This window comes from Primulina eburnea, chromosome 4 (genome assembly GCF_022965805.1).
Source record: "Primulina eburnea isolate SZY01 chromosome 4, ASM2296580v1, whole genome shotgun sequence".
Taxonomy (NCBI): Eukaryota; Viridiplantae; Streptophyta; class Magnoliopsida; order Lamiales; family Gesneriaceae; genus Primulina; species Primulina eburnea.
This window is the reverse complement of record NC_133104.1, coordinates 39,096,848-39,104,659: the sequence shown is the minus strand read 5'-3', so window position 1 is coordinate 39,104,659 and position 7,812 is coordinate 39,096,848.

The window sequence follows — 7,812 nt, the reverse complement described above, 5'->3', positions numbered from 1 at the left end:
TATAATAACATATGTAAACTATATAATATACAATAAAATATGATAATATAGTACACATTTCACAAGTATAGAGAAACCTTGTAATAAACTAAATTACACGTTATTAATTTAATTGTTGGCTTGAATTGACTGAGCCAAACGCTAGGGCCTAGGTTAGAAAAGGAATCATGAGTATTTATTCTAGAGTAAATCTCTTGTGAGACAGTCTCACTAATATTTATTTACGAGACGGGTCAAGCCTATCGATTCACAATAAAAACTAATATTTTTAGCATAAAAAATAAAATTTTTTGATGAATTACCCAAATAAGAGACATGTCTCACAAAATGCGACTTGTGAGACCGTCTTACACAAATTTTTGAATTTATTCTATGTACAATATATAATATTAAAAAGTGATGTAGAATTGTGAAATTTCTCCATCTAACTTTCAATATTTAGGTTGCGTTTGGTTGGAAGGATATGATAAACTAATGATTAGTATGTAAATGATGAAGAAAATGATTGTGGTAGAATTGTAATATATGGTGTAAAATAATATTATGTTGGTAAGATTTTTAAGTGTAGGATAATTTTGAATTTTTTGATGAAAAGACAAAATTGCCATTCTTCTTCGCGGCGGCGACAAGTGGCGGCAGGGGACCAGCGGCCGGCCGGCCGGAAACGACTGACGGGGCGGCGGCCGGAAACGGCCAGCCGGAAAAATCGGTCGGCGCCGGCGCCGGCGGTCGGCCGGTGGTAGGCCGGCGGTCGGTGGCGGGAAGTGGTGGTGAGCTTGAATATAAAAGAGATGTAAAATTGGAAAATAGGAGGTATTAAGAGTTGGATAAATAATCCTAGGGGGTGAGGATGTATTATTTTAACCTACCTAATATAACATAATCATTCATCGGAGGGATTGACTTGGTTAAATAATCACGCGTACCAAATAGCTGACTAGGCAAGATAAAAAAAATAATCCCCCCTAATCCTGCCAACCAAACACTCCCTTAGAGTCTTGTAATTGGGATAAGATGTCATGAAATATTTTGTCCCAAAAATAAATTATTTACTGTTTATTAATTTCTTCGAATATATATTATCCTATATCTTGATATTTTTAAAAATAAGAATGTGACTCACTCTCACTTTTACGGAGTTCCATACCCCTGCCAATCAGTAGAAAAAGGAAGAAAGAAATCAGCCACAAGTGTAAGTTTTTGTTGTCCTAAAAGTTACAACAGATCGAGTTTGACTCGAGTTCGAGTTTCTCTTTATATGAATTTTAACTTTTTTAATATGCTTGTCTTAATATTTCGTGAAAAAAAAAAGAACTCGTTAATATTGGATCCGACAATCCAAATCCCTAGTTTATATATATATATTAAAATATACTGAAAATCATTAATATAAATAAACAAAATTGACTCTATTTTAAAAGATTTCCCGTGGGGTAAAAATGGAATTGTATTGTAGGGATAATGATGTGTGGGCCGAAGCGGCGGACCACATGGTGAAGGTGGGCCGACCGTACTGGACCAACCACAGTGGATAATTTTAAAATCGGGAACACGAAGTACAAATCATAGGATTTTATTGGTCGGCTTCTATGCTGCGTGTTTCGTATAATGGAGGCATCCCCAATTTCAATCTTCCGATATAATATTAAATCTATTTTTTTTATTTAAAAAATTAAATCGTTCAAATGAATATTCCAAAATCCAATTTACAAATATTCGAATAGCTATGTTATTTTCAAAATTCATCTGTTTCTAAAATTTAAAATTTTATTATAACAGAGATGCTAGACAATTTTTACAAAGTTTTATTAAGAAGTTGGTATGAGTAATTTTACATTTTTTTTAATATTAACTGCTACAGTAAGTCTTGTATTTTCTAAAAAATATAAAATAAAATAATAATAACCTACATTATATTATATTATTTGGTACATTTTAATTACGAAACAAATCGGCAATTGCTAAAGAAGTGTTTGGGAGAGCTTTTAGGATGCATTTCTTGGCTTTTCGTTGGCTGAAAATGCTTTGGGATGTTTGTGATTAACTTTTGCTTCAAATTCTATGATTTTTAACAAAAACCTAGAAACAAACAAGTTATTATACTTTTTTGGTTAATAGTTTAAAGTTATAATTTGATACTTGTATCCTTCAATTTTTATCATATTCTACAATTGCACTCAATTTTTGTAAATATTTTGGAGATTTTTTAAAATGTTATATTTTACTTATATATGGTTTTTAAGATTTTGGAATGGAATTCATAAAATTCCAATCGAATTTTATCACAAACTTTAGTTTTTTAAAAACATATGATGCGTTTTTATATAATTTACATTTCCATAATATTATTTTTACATATTTTTTGCATTTATAAAATAATCATTTGTTTTTTTTAAAAAAAGTTATTAATCTTATATAATTTTTCAAACATTCAAGTTATAAAAAAAATTAATTTTGATACAAAATATTCAAAATATAATAATACTTGTATAAATACATTTTCAATGGGCCTAATCTATATATTCTACATATATATGGGTTTTAGCTAGCCCACCCCTTATGCTTAGGTAGCATGCATACTAACTTATATTTGGGCTTAACCAATATTTTTATGCATATATAGATATAGATATATATAAATATGGGTTGCAGCTAGCCCCCCACCTCTTATGTATATATAGATATATTAGTTCTGGTATACTCGACGTCGACTTCGGCGTCGACGGCACGGAAATGATCGGACCACAAAAAATCGACGGCTCGGAAATGATCGGACCACATAAAATAAAAAGGCTTAATCGTGGGCTGGACTTTTGAAACCCAGAAAACATTATATTGAGTTCACATTCTGTTTCTTATTCCTAATTCTCTGTCATGGGTCTCACCAGGCTTGCTTTTAAAAAAAGTAAAAATAATTGATAGATGTATGTAGATAATTTTTATTTATGATCGTATATCAGTCGCTTATGACATATCATGTACTTCTAGGTTTTCTTTTTATAATTTTTGAGAGGCGTATATTTTCAGTTTTCTGTCTAATTTTTTATTACACTCAGTTTTCATTTTTTTATGACGTAGAAATTCATTGTCTCTATACTTTAAATTAACGTAATAGACCACAGACCATGTTAATCGGGTAAACAACACTTGAAAAGCCTTATATAACAAACCCATCTAAAAATAGAGTGAGTCTCATGTGAGACCGTCTCACGGATCATAATATGTGAGACGGGTCAACCCTACTCATATTCATAATAAAAAGTAATACTGTAAGCATAAAAAGTAATACTTTTTCATGGGTGATCTAAATAAGAGATTCGTCTCACAAATACGACCAGCGAGACCGTCTCACACAAGTTTTTGCTCTCAAAATATGCTGATATGTGGAAACTAGCTTCTACCGTTGGTCAAATATTCATCTACTCTACTAACTCAAACACTCATAGAAGTTGTAGGGCAGAAACATCGTTTTGGTGACAATAGCTAATCAAACAAATCATCAAAAGTAAATTATTAGAAGAAACCATTTCAATTTAAAACATAAATAAATCATCAAAAGTAAATTATACGAAGAAACCATTTCAATTTAAAATGTTTTAAGCCCTGAATCAAAGAGAGAACATGTTAATTCCAATGACTTTCTCCTGTAAGTAAGATAAAAACTTTGGTTATCTGCTATAAACATCAGTAGCTATCTACAATATCAACCTGATTATACAACAATTACAAATGCCAAGAGGATAGGATACTCCAAAATCAAAATTTTTGTGGGGATACCACGATCTGTCCTAGCACCCCATGTGATTGGTACCTTGAAACGAAAGAACAATTCGATGCGTCAAGGGAGTTTAGAGTAGGGATGGCAATGGGACGGGATGGGGTGAGGGCAGGTTTGCCATCCCCATTCTTGTCCTCGAATTCTATCCCAACACCCATACCCATCCCAATCCCTATGGGATCAACTTCACATCCTCGTCCCCATCTCCGTTTCAAAAATATTAATATTGCAAAACGATGACGGATTCGGAGATTTTCTCAAACCAAAATTTTTTATTATCTATTATTAGTAGTGATAATAATAATAATAATATTAATATTTTAAAAAATAATAATATTATTAGGTATAGTTTGGTACATGATATAAGAGAGATTGATAAATAATCATCTTTATCTCACGTTTGGTATATTTTTAGAAAACCGTGATATTATCATGGGCCCGTGATAAATAATTTTATATAAGGATAAAATATCTCTTTTATGAGATGTGATAATTTTAATCTAAAGATAAAAACACCACAAATGATTTAATTGTTCTCAATATATAAAAATCATAAACCCTATTGTTCTCTCATTTCACTTATAGATAGAAATTAAAATCAAATAAATATTTTTATTTATTTTTATATGTTATATAATATGATAATTATATAAATGAACTCGAGATTATTATATAAGTGATTTGTATAAATCTCAATAAAATTATTAGTATCACTCGATTAACCTTGAAAATTTATGTTTGACTTGACTCAAAAAATTAAGAGCTCAATTATCATATTATATAATATATAAAATTAGGTAAAAAAATAAATAAATCATGCAAGCACTGTCGGCGCATGAACAGATAAGAAATATGAATTCAAGCAACAACTTTGAAATTATAAAATTTATTATGATAATGTTAATTTTGCCATTTTTCCATTACAATCTAATATATAAATTTAATCACTCTTATTAAAATCATACCAAACATTAAATATAATATCCTACATCTTATTTATCATTAACTTATATATCACATATTTATCCTATCATGTGTACCAAACTATGCCTTATATTATTTATACTAATAATACTTTTATTTTATTATTGATATTATTTTAAAGGTTGGTTCAGGGATTAGGATATTAATCTTATACCCGTCTTGATTACATCGGGGATTTTTTTAAATCCCCGAACCCGAACCCAAAATTGAAAAAATCAGGAATCTCCATCTCCGTTTCGGGTTTTTCCCGTGGGGAAAGTTGTTATTCCTAGTTCAGACAACTCCATATTATTTGCGCAAGATAATAACCTTGACACGGGTGTATTCAGAGCTTTATATCCAAAACTATCGCCTATCAACCCACATTATTTTTCGTCGTCATCGCTATCGATTTCTTTCGGCATCACTCGATTTTCGTAACTTCGCACAATGAACACATTAAAGAAGTAGCTAACCAATTTTTTCTCGAACCAGTGAGAATTGTTCCAGAACTTGTTTGGGTACGCAGAATATGCCCTCATCATGTCTCTGAATCTACTTTCCTCTTCTTTTGTCCAAGAAAGTGACACTTCCTCTCCCATACAATCGAATCGCCAATGGTAGAATAATAAGCCAAGGTCATGCCTTAATTTGAACCGCTTCTCGGCTATGTGAAACCGGACACATTCAACAGAATCGGGAATTGAGCAACTGCAAGAACAATGTGAAACCATTAGGAGATAATGATGAAATAGAATTTCATAAGAAATGATGTAGAAAACTTGAACTTTTCATGCTTAATGTAGCTTCTTTGGCCTTGGCCTCATCTGTAGTCTCCAAATTTTTACTGGTCAAACACCAAGAATTGAATGTAATACTGAATATCTACATCAACTTTTCTCAATTTCTCGATCAAAGTTGAGCTAGCTATCTCAAACCTTTACTATGACATTATTGACATTCACGAATTTGGTTCGATCATAATTTGTTCGATTCAGATTCTATTTCACCATTGAATCTGAGAATAGGTGGATTAATCTTTGAAAGTTATGTTCCCATAGTGTGTGTGTGATGAGGGTGATTGTTGTATGTATCAGAAAGTAGGTGTTGTACGTAGATGTTGTAACACCCATGATAACATGCAGCGGAAGTTTCAGTTTAAAAAGTTAACACACAACTTGAATTATAATAATAATACAAGTGACGAGATATAAATTATGCACAAGTATCAAATACTTGTGCGATGCCTCAGGGCAAAAATAATTCACTAGGAAAACTTGTAAGTTTACAAAAACCAATACTAGTGAAAGAATAAAACAACTCCCTTAAAAGGCGAGCAACAAATTGCATCCTAAACCACTAACAAACCGTATAACCAAAATACATAGGATGCATCAACTGAGAAGTAAATGGTCTTCAAAAATTCAACACACTAATCAACACAGTGAATAGGTGTTGTCTTCATATGGTGTCAACACTTCCCAGCAACACGTTAACAATAGCACGAGATGGCTTGTAATAGCCGAGCCCAGTGTACGGTACGATTTAAGTTTCGTTTGTTATTTGGGATATTTGATTAGATGTTCAGAGTTGTATTTTTGGGCTATAGTATTGTTAGTTTTATTGTCTTGAGGTGTTAGTTGATGTTGGTTGTTCGTTTCAGAGTTTCGGATCGATTTTAGTTGCATTGGAGGTGATCTTGGCCGTGACCTTAGTGCACCCGCGGTAGTGCAAGGAGTGCACCCGCGGTCGACTGTTCCAGTTTTTGTGTTGGAGGGCCGTAGCATCACCGCACCCGCGGTGATGCAGTGACCGCACCCGCGGTGTGTAGCGCACCCGCGGCGCTTGCAGTACCGCACCCGCGGTGTCTGTGGTTCAGGATTTTTGTGGACTGCCGAAAGCTCAGCGCACCCGCGGCTTTTGTGTTGGCGCACCCGCGGTGATGAACAGTAGAGGTATGGTCGAGATTTATAGTACCTTTTTGATGGATTTGACTTCATTCTTTCCTCTTTTCATTTCGAAATTCTCTCCATTTCAAGGGTTTTCAGCCATTTCTTTCCTTTCCTATCTTCGATTCAGGCGTTTGTTTGGAATTTCGACTTGAGTTCGACGTTCTCCTTGGTGCTAGGAAGCTTGGGTAAGCTTTTGGTGCGATTCTGTTAAGTTGTAAATTAAGAGTTGTTTAGGTGGGTTGTTTATGTGGATTTATGGATTATTTAGCTTGTAATCTTGGATATTTAGTTGATATTGGTGTTATTTGTGGATTATTTGTTGTAGGTGGTGATCAAGAGCTAAGTTGAGGTGTTTGTTGTGGTTTGTAAGTGGAATTTCATCCTTTTTGCTCACATGATATTATATGTATTGTGTTTTAAAGATTTTAAAGTGATATTCCCTTCAATTGATTCATTGTTATGTATTGATTCCATTGATTATCTATTGGAGGTATTGTATACCTCACTATTGTTAAAAGGGAATACAAGAGAAAATATGAGATTGTGAAAGGACGGCCTTAAATGCTATTCAGAGTTCAAATGTTTTCGGATTGATAAATAAATAGTCAGAGATTGCATGCAATATTAGATGATCATCGCCTATAGGCTTATATCCCTCAGAGTTATCGGTATTTATATCGATTTGGGATACGAGCACCCCAGAGCAGAGATACTATTGATATCAATCCCCAGAGCAAAAGAGAAATACCATCATATTTTTATGCTATTGCTATGTTATTGATATTCAGAGTTTACAGTTCAGAGTTGATGGTATTTATGATTTCAAAGAGATGTTTTACAGAGTTATTGTTCATTGTTATATAAGAGTTCCACTTGCTGAGATTTATTCTCATTCCAGTTATTTTCATGTGATGCAGATCAGAGTTGTGACCCGGGACGTTGACTGTGGATTGGGGGTCATATGCATACACCGTTGGAAGGAGGATTTTGGCATGATCATAGGAATGATGTTTTGTTTTTGTTATGTCATTTAAATGATCATGTATTTATTTTGTAAAGATATTTGATGAAATGTATTTTGAAACTCCTTCCGTATATTTTAAAGAGAAAATTTTATTT